Source organism: Oryx dammah, unplaced genomic scaffold (assembly GCF_014754425.2).
Source record: "Oryx dammah isolate SB20612 unplaced genomic scaffold, SCBI_Odam_1.1 HiC_scaffold_22, whole genome shotgun sequence".
Classification (NCBI taxonomy): Eukaryota; Metazoa; Chordata; class Mammalia; order Artiodactyla; family Bovidae; genus Oryx; species Oryx dammah.
The window spans coordinates 39,213,236-39,228,360 of NW_024070206.1; the positions used below are offsets into that span (position 1 = coordinate 39,213,236).

The 15,125-nt window shown below is 38.7% G+C and overlaps 1 protein-coding gene and 1 non-coding gene across 27 annotated transcripts in view; one reads left to right on the plus strand and one right to left on the minus strand.

The window, feature by feature from the left end:
- DTNA (dystrobrevin alpha) overlaps positions 1-15,125 on the plus strand; it is a 443,139-nt gene that overhangs the window by 120,428 nt on the left and 307,586 nt on the right. For 3 of the 26 annotated variants that reach the window (XM_040264830.1, XM_040264838.1, XM_040264832.1), the window contains exon 1: positions 6,090-6,313. The exons of 1 other annotated variant lie outside the window; for it this stretch is intronic. The gene's annotated coding sequence lies outside the window, so the exon portion shown is untranslated. Of the gene's footprint in view, positions 1-5,802; positions 5,928-6,077; positions 6,314-15,125 lie in introns of those variants that run through there. 22 more of the 26 variants (XM_040264837.1, XM_040264822.1, XM_040264836.1 and 19 more) reach the window with 17 other exon arrangements.
- LOC120881237 lies at positions 13,584-13,686 on the minus strand. Its single transcript, XR_005725266.1, has one exon. It is a non-coding gene; the product is annotated as a U6 spliceosomal RNA (small nuclear RNA).

Sequence of the window (15,125 nt, forward strand, 5' to 3'; positions counted from 1 at the left end):
TTTGTCCTATAAGGACTTTATTATGTTGAGATACAGTCCCTCTATGCCCACTTTCTGGAGAGTTTTTATCATAAATGGGTACTGAATTTTGTCAAAAGCTTTTTCTGCACCATTGAAATGATCATATTGATTTTTGTTCTTCAGTTTGTTGATGTGGCATATCATATTGATTGATTTGTGGATACTGAAAAATCCTTGCATCCCTAGGGTGAATTCCACTTAATCATGGTGTATAATCTTTTTAATGTATTATTGGGTATAGATTGCTAGTATTTAGTTGAGGATTTTTGTACCTACATTTATCAGTGATATTGACCTGTAGTTTTCTTTTTTTGTGTGTTATCTTTGCCTGGTTTTGTTATCAGGGTGATGATGGCCTCACAGAATGAGTTTGGAAGTTTTCCTTCCTCTGCAACTTTTTTGAATGGTTTCAGAGGATAGATATTAACTCTTCCCCAAATGTTTAATAGAATTCGCCTTTGAAGCCATCAGGTCCTGGACTATTGTTTGTTGGGAGTTTGGATAACCAACAAGGACCTACTGTATAGCACTTGGAATTCTGCTCAATGTTATGTGGCAGCCTGGCTGGGAGGGTAGTTTGAGGGAGAGTGGATACATGTATATGTATGGTTGGGTCCCTTCACTGTTTACCTGAAACTATCACAACATTGTTAATCAGTTATACCCCAATACAAAATTAAAAAGTTTTAAAAAAGAAAATGACACGCAAAATGAAAAAAAAAATTTTAAAAGAACAAGAAGAAATCACAAAACACACAGCCAGATATCCTAGGATCAGATATCCTAATCTCCCCTTTAGATCTGCTGTCTTCAAAGACTACCACATCCAAACGTGCTATTCCCCAGTCTGGTGAGCAGTCTGGTCCCTGTTTCTCTGGTGTGCCAGATGCTCTCCCTGCCCCTCCCTTCCCTGTTCTCTGGTTCCTTTAAGATCACTCTTTTTCTGGAGTATTTGTCTCCATGCCCTTTCTTCATATGAACATAAGCCCCTTTAAGCTTCTTCATTTGTGTCTTTTTCCACATTGGAGAGCCTCTCCAATTCCCTCACACCCCCCAACCCAAAATTCCCAACCCACTGGCCACACAAGAGATCCTGAGAAGAGAAATATAGTAAGTTCCCTTTGTACAAATGAGTTTCATTTCAGAAGGACAATTATAAGTCCAATTCATTCATAAGTGAGACAAAGTTAGCCTAGGTACCCAACTAACACAACTGGCTATGTAGTCCTGTACTATCATAGTTTTATAATACTTTTCACAGAGATAATACATTTAAAAAAATGAAAATAAAGAAAACATTTTTAATCTTAACAGTACAGCACTTTGAAAAGTATAGTACAACAGCTGGCATATAGGGGCTGGCATCAGTGAAAAAGGCAAGAAGAGTTACTGTGGAGGGGGGAGAGGAGGTGAAAGATGGCAGAGCTGAAGGATCATAAGCATTAGGAAATGGAGGGCAAGCTGCACGTGACCTGTACACGTGACATGTACACAAGGCATGTAAACTAACTTACCTGATTGGATGTGCAAACATAGGTTCACATCTTTGAAAGTTCATAACTTGAAAGTTCGTATGTAGGGGACTAAACTTAGAGATGCCTCTCCAAAGACAAAGAGGAGATGGAGAATGAGAAAGGACTGCAGTTATTTTTATTTGAATATTGTGTGTGTGTGTGTGTGTGTGTGTGTGTACCCATAAATCATTTTGATAGGATTCCTTCTGGTCTTTATCTTTCTTTCCCGGGCCCACAGATGTTCTAATATAGTTGGTATATGCTGGTGCGTGTATGTTTAGATGCTATAATTTTTAACCTAAGCATTAACCCATGTCTTTCTGTTGTCATCAAACAATCATTGTCTCCAGTTTTTCTCCACCAAATATGATATTGTAATTAGTAAATTTATACATATGGTGCTTTCCATAATTAGGGCTATTTTCATACCATAAGCATTCAAAAATGAATGCCCATGACATCCAATTTTGAAGTTGATTGACATTTAATAAGATTATACAGAGCAAGCTGCTGCTTTGAAACCCTTCCATATCTGTTGTTAGAGCCCCTATCTGTATAGTTTTTCTACTTTTTTTCTTGGGCAGTGTCTATTTTAACGACTTTTCAACAACTACTACTTGGGTTTATTATTTTTTTCTGCAGGGGGAAAAAAAACATGATTTATCCCCTCCCTCACAAAAAATAAACTCATCTTTTTAAAATTTATTTTAATTGGAGGATAACTGTTTTACAGTGTGTTGGTTTCTGCTGTTCAACAACATGAACTTGCTATAAGTATATATGTGTTTCCTCCTTCTTGAGCCTCCCTCCCACCCATCCCCCATCCTGCCCTTCCAAGTTGTCACAGACAAACTTACTTTTGCATAAAGACTGTCTTAATCCATTCAGGCCACTGTAACAATACACCATGGATTGAGTGGCTTATAAACAACTGAAATAAACAATGGAAATTTATTTTTCATAGTATGAAGGCTGGAAGTCCAAAATCAAACAGATTTGGTGTTTGATGAGGGCCTGCCTCCTGGCTCACTGAAGGCCATCTTTTTGCTGTGTTGTCTCTGGTGGAAGGGATGAAGAAGCTCTCTGGAATCTCATTTATAAGGGCACTAATCCCATTCATGAGGATTCCACCCTTGTGACCTAAGCACCTCCCAAAGGCCCCTAATACTGTACTACCACATGAGAGGTTAGGTTTCAACATACAAATTTTGGGGGACACAAATATTTGGTCTATACCAAATAGTGTGTATTTTTTTTTTCAAAATAATAATATATAAAAGACAAAATCATCCACAAAACTATCATCATGAGAATACAGTCTTTGTCAGCTTAAGCCTAGTGTCTTAAGGATGCTAGAGAGGAAAAAGCAAAGGGACCATTTGCTTTTCATTGTCCAGATTTTTCACACACAGATGCTTCAGAGATCAGCTAAGACCTAAGTCTAAACACCTTGTTCACTGTGCAAAGAGACTGCTACCAGCCTTTGCCATACACAGAACTGAGCTAAGACAGTCTATTTCTGGAGAATGGAGCAGATTAACTGCTTATTCATGATAAATCAAGGGTATTTGATTTGCTTGTTACATGCCGAGTTTTCTTTGGAAGAAATCCCTGGAAGCTATTTTTCTGATCAAATCCTAACTCTCTTGTTGGTACTTATGAAAGAGAAAAATAACATTTACTCATGATAAAGACTGAGTTCTAACCATTATAAATCTTATCAACTGCCTTGTGAAGGTTAAGGGGGGAAAAAAGAAGAAAAAAAAAAATTCCTGTGTGTTCATTCAACCTTGGGTTTGGACTCAGGCTACTACTACTGTTGCAAACGTTCTGAAACTTCTGTCATTGAAACAGATGAAAATATAAAAAGAGATAAAGTTGGAACCTAAGGAGATATTTGGCTGATGCATGTTGTACCCTAAGGAATGGTCAGGAAGAATTCAATAAAGAAAATTGTTATAGTTTACTAGTTAATATGAAATATTAGAAATCCTTAAAATTTTATTTTCTTTTATTTCTCTTTAGAAGCCAGCAAGATCAGTAGAAATAAACTTAGAAGAATTTGCCATGTTGATATTTAGAGTCATTTACTCACACAGATCCAAATGTATAATAATCTTTTTTTTTTTTTGCTTCAGTAAAAGTGAAAAGTTAAAGTGTTAGTTGCTTAGTCCTGACTCTGACTCCATGGACTATAGCTCACCAGGCTCCCCTGTCTATGGAATTCTGCAGACAAGAATACTGGAGTGGGTAGTCATTTCCTTCTCCAGGGGACCTTCTCAACCCAGGGATTGAACCTGGGTCTCCTGCACAGCAGGCAGATTCTTTACCATCCAAGCCACCAAACAAGCCCTCAGTAAAGGTACTCAGTGCCTGGTATACCTTCCATATAATCTTTTGGTTAACGGCTAGAAAAGAGATATAATTTCCCTGCTAGTCATCAAATTAAATGCAAACATACTTATCTAAAGTGTGAGCCTACCTATAACTATTTTCCTTAGGTTAAAATATACACTTTTACACCAGCAATTATTTGCTTGCTTCAACAAACGTTTATTGAGTTTCAGTGGTGCTAGTGTTCACTGGAAGGTACAGCGTGAGTGAACAGTGTGGCCGATGTGACCCAGATGGCCTGCCGCCAGCTCTGGCCACTCTTCTTAGTTCATATGTATTTAGCCACCATCCATTAGCCTTGGGGAGGAGCGTTTTGATAGAGGGAAGAAGAATCACAAAGACAGGGATGTGTGCTCTCTGGGTGACTGGTTATTTCTATTTATTTCTGAAGTCATTCAGATGCCCTTACCTATCAACAATACACAGAGCCTGAAATGTCTCTTAGTTAATCAGCTTGGAAATAAGTGTAAGGAAAGTTTCTTCCTCCCCACCCTCCTTCTTTTAATCTTTTTTCCTAAAGGACATCTAGTAATGGAAGGAATAAGGAGTGAGCAGGTTGGTAGCATGCCAACCTAGATGGGGCATGAGAATATCAAAGAAATAGTAATATGATGCCAGTTCATCAGGTATTCACTCACAGTTCCCTAAAATGGGCTTCTTGAGATGTGTTACAAGATCACCTAGAACAGAACATTTAAAACCAACCACAAACAAAGAGAAAGCTTTCTCTTTGGAGTCAGCATCCTGCCGTTGGGTATTTTCGAGACGTATATACAAGTTGCAGGGAGCAGCTGCAGCCACACCACCACCCTGAGCCCAGCCAGCTGACAGTTGCCTAGAGTTGGCAGTAACAGCCAGATGAGATCTGGAAACCCCAAGACGCCGGGGGTTGTGGTTTGTCTGATTGCTGCAATTATTAACATAAATCCTCTATCAGGCCTTTCAAGAAGTTGCTCTGGTCCATAACATGGCATGTAATACACTCGCTGTTGTGAACAGGGTGAGGTAACATGTTTTCAGCACAGCAGATCTTTTGACCCCAGTGACCACAAAATAAATATGAAACACAATTTTAGGAGTCATGATTTGAAGGGAACTCCACAATATTAATTCTTGTCAGTTCCTGTGTGAGAAAATGTGTTTTTCCCTTCGTTTCCATTCACTCAGTTTTTCTTTGTTCAGACATGTGTGTGTGACTGTGGGGTGTGGGGTTGTATTGTACATGGCCACACACGCACACACACACACACAATTTTTTTTTTTCCCCAGTCCTCATCAAAGTTTACAAGACAGTTTTGGACAAGAAGACTTGACGTGGCTATAGAAACATTTCTTGCACCCTCTTCTGCTGTCTGCAATACAAAATATAGGACAGTTGAAAGCAGTTTTTTGTTTGTTTGTTTGTTTGTTTTCATGTTTCCTATGAGCAAGGTTTTTTTCTCACAGAAAATCCACAGACCTCATAGTTGCCATTCAGAATATTAGAGGCAGCATGACCATTTCTTCCTGTAACAAGTTCCAACGCATTTACTAATAAGAAAATTCAGCTTTTAACAAAAGACGCGCCATCTCACGTTTTTACTGCATCCATAGCCATTTGGGGTAAAATTATAGGTGAATATCCAAGCTTAAATGTGTGCAACAACAAAACTATTTGTCACGCTCCCAGATATTTCCTTGGTGTCTCCTCAAAGTTCAGGGAAAGAAAAAAAAAAAGTCAGAAAACCTAACTTCGTATTCTGCCTACCTGGGAAGTTTTTCACTCTGAGTAACAGAACACAACTCTAGCTGCCTTGCCTTCTGCTTCCAGGAATGCCAATCAGAGAACATTCTTTTTCAGACAGCCAAGTTTGGAAGTCAGATGGTTTCTGGCAGGAGGGAGGGGAAGGGGGTGGCTGGGAGAAAAGCACAGCGAGTCCTTGGGGCTGATCTTCAGTTTCCAAGCGTTTCCGTAATAGCCATCAATGAAAGCATCTCCTTTTACCCACGCGGAGACAGGTATAAAGACAGCTGAGTAAATCAGCATTAGACGTAACAGCGGAAGCTCGGTCAGAGCCTGGAGCGGGGCGGAGGGGGCGGAGGCGGGGTGGAGGGAGGGCGTTTGACAGCCTGCCATTGGTGAGCTTACCAAAGGCATCTGCCAGTGGGACTTCAGTGGAATGTGAAACCAAGTCATTTTCCAGTTAAAGATAGACACAGTATACACTAGGATCTGGAGGCTGGATTCTACCCTCGTGTCTCTCCCTAGGATTTCAGAGTCCTGTTGTAATTAACCATTTCGTTAAGGTTGGTTCTTTCCGTGAATGTGTTAAGAATTCATATATGTCCTGGATGTCCTGGAATTAACAGGATTCTTAAAGAAATCATGGTGTACATACTCTAGGGTAAGTGCAAAGACTGGTTGTAGGCGCGATCGCTTCTCTGGGAAGGTTAATGTTGCCGCTTTCTTTTTATTTGTGTGAATGAAGAAATGATCAGGGAGATTCTCCCCTGTTTTAACTTTCTTAGCTTTCTTGAGATACTTGGCGTTTACCGTTTTGTGAAGTAGAAAGAAACAAAGTATTTCAGCTTAGTTTTGAAATTGACCTTGCATGTCTATAACTTCAGTTTGACTTCACTTTTACTTTTTCCTCTGTTAACTCCTGAAACACCCTGCATTTCTTAAATTACACCGTCAGTACTTACATGTCACAGCAGTAAGTGTGACTCTGCAACGCCATTGAATTGACTGTATTCTTGTCAGATGGAGTTATTTCCCCTGCTTGGCACTATGGCATTTTTTAATTTAAAAGATGCTAAAAGAAAATAAGAGGAAAAGAAAGGGGAAAAATGGTAGAAAGTGCATAAGGAGTCTTTAGAAAATACTTTTTTATGAGAAAAATGGTTAGTTTTACATTGAAGAGAACAATTTATTAATAGAAGTTATTTTGGGGTGTCATCTCATTAATTCCAAGCAGGTTCTTCTCCTCCAAAAAAGCTGATATTTGCCAAGTGAATAGAAGAGTTCTGATTCCATGGAGCTTAAGAGGAGCAGGGACTGAGCTGTCTGGTTTGATGTTGCCTAGCTGTGTGCTTGGGATTTCAAAACTTTTTTCTTTAAAAGAAAGAATGACAAACTTTAGTCCTCTTCATGTTTTGACCATGTATAGGTTTTGTTTCTTGTTTTGTCCAGTGACCTCTCGGCTCTCTTAGAGACAGCTTTTCCAAACTTGCACAGCATTCCTTCTGAATAAATACTGGCCATAATAGTCACAGAGTACATGGCATGAATTGGAAATTCTACTTTATATGGGGAAAATAAATGTGCTGACGTGCTTATTACAGAGGGTGAGGCTGAACAGTTGTTCTGTGTAACTGACCAGGTTTTGTTCAGTCACATCAACCAGATTCTAATGAACTAAGTTGGCTGAACTAGGTACGAACAATGAATGACAATCTATCACTCAACTTTGATAAGAATAGATAGTATACTGAGTTACTTTTCTGAAGTGAAAAATGAACATGATACTAACCAAGTCACTTAATTTTACAACAATTTTGTTAGTCACAGTTAGCATTCCCTAATATTTATAATTAACCCATTAGATTGTAAAAGCTGTAGGTAACTTTCACTTCTCCACGTGTGGATGGTACCTTTGTACATTTTCCCTGGTGACGTGGGATGCCTGTCCTCCTTTGCCTAGCTGTGTCCTGATCTGTTGACCAGAGGAGGGAGCTTGGCAGGAATTATAGGTGTCTTCAAGAAACTTGTGAGATGATGCATATGTGTACTCACCAAACACACCAAGACACAAATAAACTTCCCTTTTATTTTAATATATTTCTGACTGAATTATACATACAAATAAAATTACATTAGAGTGGGGCTTTGTTTCTGTCTTCGGTGTGCTAAAGCAAACCCCAAAAGAATACAGCATTTGTAAAAGTTCTTATATGTAAGAATTTTAGACATACATGACCAGATGGCATTGACAGGAAAGGGGGCTGATGAATATTTCTGTGTTGCTGTGATGTCCCTGCTGACATTGTCAAGCTTTAATTTTATTTCTTTGAACATGGTAAGCATAGTTGCTTTATGTCTGCTCATTCTATTATCTCAAGAGTTACCAAGATTTCTTTCTATTCTTGTTGCTCTTGCCACTTCTCATGCACGGCGTCTTATTTTCTTGGTTGCTTGGATCTCTTTGACTGTCTGCTGGAAAAGTATTTTTAAAATCACTTGTAGGGATCAGGTGAGACCTAGTGGAGATGCTGGTTTCCTCCAGAGGGGACTTGGGTTTGCTTCTAACAGTATCCGATCAAAACTAGCTGAGTCAAAGGACAGCACCTAAGATTCCTTGGATTAACCTTGTGCAAGTAGCGAGGCTGCAGATGTGTGTGAGGGATGGTTTATTTGGGACTCACTTCCACCTTGAGGGAAGATATGGCCTTTTGAGTCCCCAACTGAAAATCGGGTTAGTTTATTAAAGTCCTCACCTGAGGACTATGGGCTTTAACATTCCCACAACATCCTTGGACAGCAAGGAGATCAAACCATTCAATCCTAAAGGAAATAAACCGTGAATATGCGTTGGAAGGACTGATGCGGAAGCTGAAGCTCCAGTTCTCTGGCCACCTGATTTGAAGAGCCGACTCTTTGGAAAAGACCCTGATGCTGGGAAAGATTGAAGGCAGAAGGAGAAGGCGGTGACAGAGGATGAGATGGCTGCATAGCATCATCTACCCAATGGACATGAGTTTGAGCATGCTCCAGGGGATAGTGAAGGACAGGGAAGTCTGGTGTACTGCAGTTCATGGGGTCGCAAAAAGACACAACTGAGCAACAAGAAACCCATAAAGCTGTTTATCGTACAGCTGGTTGATCAGACCCTTTTGTTCCTGATACTCAGATGGTCAAGAGCAAAAGCTTTCAAAGATGAGTGTCTGTCTCCAAGTTCTAGTCTTCTCTCTTGAATTTTTCCATGCCTTCCCCATCTCATTAACTCTTTGCTGTTTTTATATTTGAGATGTTTTTAATTACCTTAGTGAGAGTGTCAGTCCAAATTATCTTCTAACCGTTGCCAAAAATGGAAAGTCACTCTTCTGCTTTTACAGTCATTTTTTTTTAAAGATTCTTTATTCTAAAAGAGAAATCCAGCAGTCTGCTGATATCATTGATAAATTCCAGCTGATTCTTTCTGATCTTTTATTTTAGTTGTGGCCTGATCTGTTGAGGCTTTTGTGGAGAACTTTGAAAATGTAAATTTCTGATTGGAAGATTCATGAGTTCCAACCCGATCTGAGCTGTCAACAATGCTTAACAGTCCTTCTATTTGTCCCTAGCTGGCCCCTTTTCTTAGTAATCTCTTTAGTCTCTCTAAGCCACCCCCATTGCCTTCACTGTCAGCTGTTGACCTTGACTATTCATGCTTTTTTCTTGGCCTGTATCATGTATCAGCACATTTAACAAATTATGATAAATAAATTCCTTCCTCTCCATTCTCTGAAACTGCTCTACTTCAGGTCTTCATGACCTCCCTTGGGTGTTATTATGGTTCCCAGTGTCTCTCCTGCCTCTAGGCTCTACCCCCAGCACATGCCCCATGTTGAAACCAACACACCCATCTTCTAAAAATCATAGACACGGGTGGATTGCCCCCCTGCTTTAGAGTCTCTCATAGCTCACTATCGCCTTCAAAATGCTTTCCTTAATGTGTCAGTATGTCACAAAGCCTCAACCTGTTTCTCTAACATTATCGCCACTATATCACTGGTTATCACCAACACTTTAATCTCACATCATTGGTGCCTCCAGAATAGTCGATCCATGATCATATGTCTGTGCTAGTCTACCTACTAGCTTTTTTTTTTTTTTTTGCCAAGAATGCCCATTGTTTATCTCCTTTGCAGGCAAATCATACTTCTACTTCAAGGTTGATCTCATAAGTCATGTTCACTGTCTTTTAACTGTGTTGCTGCTGCTGAGTCGCTTCAGTCGTGTCCGACTCTGTGCGACCCCATAGACGGCCGCCCACCAGGCTCCCCCATCCCTGGGATTCTCCAGGCAAGAACACTGGAGTGGATTGCCATTTCCTTCTCCAATGTGTGAAAGTGAACAGTGAAAGTGAAGTCGCTCTGTCGTGTCTGACTCTTAGCGACCCCATGGACTGCAGCCTACCAGGCTCCTCCGTCCGTGGAATTTGCCAGGCAAAAGAGTACTGGAGTGGGGGGCCATTGCTTTGGGTTACATGTGCTTTAATTTGCTTCCTGGGGGTCCCGGAGGCTGCTCTCCAGGCAGAGGCACTAGGCTGGGCTCTCCTGCAGCTCACCACTATTCTGGGAATCCCTGATGGCAGGCAGTGTGTCTTACTCATTTTTGTATTCTCAGTAACTGACACCATAGAAACCTTTGAATGCATATTTAAGGAATGAACGGGTGACTATTTCAAGGAATTTTTTCTCAACAATTCTTTTCTTACTTTATTCTTTTTCTTTCTATATATCATTATTCTTTTGACCTTAAACTTCTTATCTAGAATAGTGATCTTTCATAGTCTTCAGTGTCAATTAAAAATGTCTGAGGAATGCCCTGGTGGTCCACTCATTAAGACTGCATTTCTACCGCAAGGAGCAAGGGTTGGATCCCTGATCAGGGCACTAATGTCCTACATGCTTCATGGTACAGCCAGAAAAAAATGTTCATTTGGTTATTGTTGTTTGGGTAGATGGGATGCTATCTATTTTCATTTTTGCCAAATGAGACTATAAGCCTTGAGTGTGATGAAAGAGATGATAGAAGTGTAAGTACAATAAATTGGCTGTATATTATCAGAGAGATTAATAATAAGAAAGAAAGTCATAGAGCTGGAAAACAGACTTGTTTCAACAAATTTAGCTGAGAATGCTGAAGAGCACACATGGAAAAAGTCCCTGTGACACAACTAAATTAAAACCATCTCATTGACACAGCCTGAATCTGAATGATTAGAAAACACTGGATTATTTTCAGTTCCCAGTAAGTGCTAGAAGGAAAGCTTGCTTATGTGATATGATATTGTGACCGTAAGATCTTAAAGTTGGTTAAATTTTTCCTAAAAATTTTGAGGCTTTGAAGTGCAATATTAATCTTTCTGCTATGCTAAGTAAAAAAGAAAATGTCTTTTATTTATTATAAATTGAATATAGTTGGTGTGAATCAGAGGAGGAGAAAATATAGTTTATTAATTCTGAGGATGTTTAACCAATTTCATATTCCTCAGATCACTTATAAATTTTTCACACACTTGTTGTATGCCTTTGATATGCCAAGTCCTGAGATTTAGAAAACTAAGAAAACTGGTTTCTGTTTTTTCTTATATAGGGCTCTTTTACCTCCACAAAGACAAAAACTCTATAAAGTGGATAGGGTCAAAATTTAATCTTAAAAATGTTTTGAATCAGATCAAATGATCAAAGTCAATATTTAGATATGACCCTAAATCTCTCCATCACAAAATATAAAAACATAAAATTGACTATTTTTTTTTGCCTCGTCAATGAAAGAAATTGAGACTAGCTCTTGAAATCTGATTGATTTTACATTGTAACCTCCAAGTAGCTGAGCTGATTTTTCTTACTAATTTAACAAACCCCTGTCAAGCTCCTGCCTCATGCCTTAGCTGTGCTTGTGCTAAACAATGAAATGATTTACTTCGACCCCTTCACCAGACGCTGACACCAGAGTAAGTCCTGTTAAAACAATGGGTGTAATTTACAAATTACTTTACATTACTCTCTCATTTGTATTTTTAACTTACTTGTACTAATCTCCACATTTGTTAAAAAGTCACTTTGCCTTTTCCCAACAATTAGTGTTTTTCTCTCAGAAATCTAAGTTTTAAAATTTTGAGGATTGCTTTTATTCTTAAAAACCTCATATTTAACAGATATTATATTATAGAATATTTTAAAGAGACCTAAACAAATGCTAAAAAATAAATAGAAAATGTATTTTTATTACATAGGAAACTGTGTTGTATCATAACATAAAATAGAAGTATGTTCATTTGCATAAATAAAGCTGGACTCTGCATTCTTGCAAAATAAATATGGCATAAGGATGACTCAGAGACACCCTGAGTCATGAAAGCTTTGTAAATCTCTGTGTATTTTCAAGAGAGCACTAGTTATTTTTATTGTTTTTCCTTTTTAGTCTCACTTTACTTTTGTACCACTTTCCTTGGTAATGTGGAAGCACACAGGTTTATGAATGCTGAAAAAAATGAATTCACTGAATTAGTCATAGTTCAAGAATACAGATGCCTTTATTAATTTTATTAAAAGATGTAGACTAATTTTGAATGAAATTTATCTTCTCATGCATTGAATTTTCTAGTCTTAGATGGTTCATTACAACACATTTGTGGAACTATATCTACTCATCAAAAGATGTTGTTTTTAACACCTCAGATAAGTGTAACAAGTCTTTCCTAAAATGCATCCAATGTTTCATAGTATTTTGTGGGTAAGAGACATATGTTGTTATTTTCTTTCCTGTATGATAAAACTAAGATGCACACATATGAAGTTCTCTGGATATACTAGACATGGTCTCCTAAGATAACACATAACCTCTAAATCTCAGTGGTTAATTAAAAAAACAATGTTTCCTTCCCACTCATGCAAAGTGCTTGTCAAGGGTTCACTGGAGATCCTCCTCCAAATTGTTGCCTTTACCAGGAAATGACCTGTGTTTCTTATTCTCACACTTCCTTGGCCAAAGCATGCCATGTGGTCACACCTAACTTCAGTCTTCAGTTGGATGAGTAACACAGTCCTGCCACTTCCCTGGAAAGAGAAAGAGCTGGAATATTTATGAAGAGCTCTAATGAATTCCACAGTCATGGATGACAGGCAGCCCCTCAACCCCCAGAAGACCAGAGATCTAGATTGAAACTCTTCTGTACCTTTGAACAGTATTTGATCTGTACTTGGTAACAGGTAGGCAATCTACTTGTGATCTGATGCTAACGTCTCTTGTCTGTTTTCATCCTTTAGCTCTAAGCCCCACTGAGACTTTTTTGGCTCTCTGAATCTTCACCATTTCCAGAGTGACTGTGACTTTTCCAGCCATAGTTTCTCCAGGCCTTTGGAATCCTAGCATTTTATCTGTGCCCACACTTACCTCTCAGGGAGTCCTGCCCATGGAGAGTTCTGGGAAGGAAAAAGAACCTCTGATAAGTTAATTTCTATAGAATGTAGAGAGTCAATGTGCAGTGCTAACACTTTGCCATCTCTAAGAACTGATCATGTGTAACAAAGAGATGGAGAAAATGGTAACTTTTTAACATGTTTAAATTTATTTTTTATTGGAGTTTAGTTGCTTTACAATATTGTGTTAGCTTCTGCTGTACAGAAAAGTGACTCAGTCACACATATACATATATCCCCTCTTTTTTGGTTTTCCTTCCCACTTAGTTCACCACAGAGCATTGAGTTGCCTGTGCTATACAGTAGGTCTCATTAGTTACCTATTTCATACATCGTTGGAATAGTGTATGTCAATCCCAGTCTCCCAATGCATCACACCCTCTGTTTCCCCATTTAGTCTTCATACATTTATTCTCTACATCTGTGTCTCTATTTCTGCTTTGTAAATAGGTTCATCTGTACCACTTTTCTAGATTCCACATGTATAAAAATATGGACTGCTTCACAAATTTGCGTGTCATCCTTGTGCAGCAGCTAAGCTAATCTCTGTATGTTCCAACTTTAGTATATGTGCTGCCTAAGTAAGCAGGAGAAAAAGGTAACAATGTAATTCTAAATCCCCAGTACCTTCTTTTCCCAGGGGGCAAAAGAAAAGGACGAGGATGAAGGAAAATGCCACAGAGGAATGGCAATCTATATTATACATTAGAAATAAATAGTTTTGAATAACATTTATATCACTCTGCTACTCTACTTTTTACTTTGCGTTTAGTCTTAAACATTAGCAAGGTAAAACTGGGGAATTCAAAGGTTAATGAGGCACTTACAAATTGAAAAAAATTATATATGTATATACAGGGTTCCCCTGTGGTTCAGCTGATAAAGAATCCTCCTGCAATGCAGGAGACCTGGGTTCAATCCATAGGTTGGGAAGATCCCCTGGAGCAGGGAAAGGCTACCCACTCCAGTATTCTGATTCTGGCCTGGAGAATTCCATGGACTGTATAGTCCATGGGGTCGCAAAGAGTCAGACATGACTGAGCAACTTGCACTCACTCACTCATATATATATATATGTATATACATATATATATGTGTGTCCGACTCTTTGCGACCCCATGGACTGTAGCCTATGAAGCTCCTCTTTCCATGGGATTTTCCAGGCAATAGTAATGGAGTGGATTGCCGTTTCCTTCTCCAGGGGATCTTCCCAACCCAGGGATCGAACCCTGGTCTCCCGCATTGTAGACAGACGCTTTTATCATCTGAGCCACCAGGGAAGTCCTATTATATACATATATATACTCAAATTACTTTGAGAAATGCTGTGTTAAAGAATATCAAACATGTTTCTTTAGTAAAAAAGAATATCAAACATGTTTCTTTAGTAAAACTTTAAAGTGTAAAACTTTAAGAGCCCTTAATGCAAAGGTCAAAGAAATCGCCGAGAGAGCAATATGGTATATATGCACTTCCCAAATTCATCTGACCTAGGATCCTCATCCGTTTTCCTGTTTCACAGAGAATTTCCTAGAATTATCACTCTTGAACACATAAATTGTTTTTGCTGATGTAAGTTAAAAATCCCAAAGACCTTAAAATATAGGCTTAATAATTTTTTTCATCTTTTAAATACCTCATTAATCTTTGAATTTCCCAATTTTGCCTTGTTAATGTTTAAGACTAAATGCAAGGTAAAAAGTAGAGTAGCAGAGTGATATAAATGATATTCAAAACTATGCATTTCTAATGTATATATTGTAAATAGGCTTCCCAGGTGGCTCAGTGGTAAAGAATCCACTTGCCAAGCCAGAGACATGGGTTCAATCCCTGGGTCAGGAAGATACCCTGGAGCAGGAAATGGCAACTCACTCCAGTATTCTTGCCTGGAAAATCCCATGGACAGAGGAGTGTGGTAGGCTACAGTCCATGGGGTCACAAGAGTCAGATACGACTTACCAACTAAACCCCCAACACGTATATCAACATTATTTGTGTATATCATTTTTAATACATACTTTAATTCAC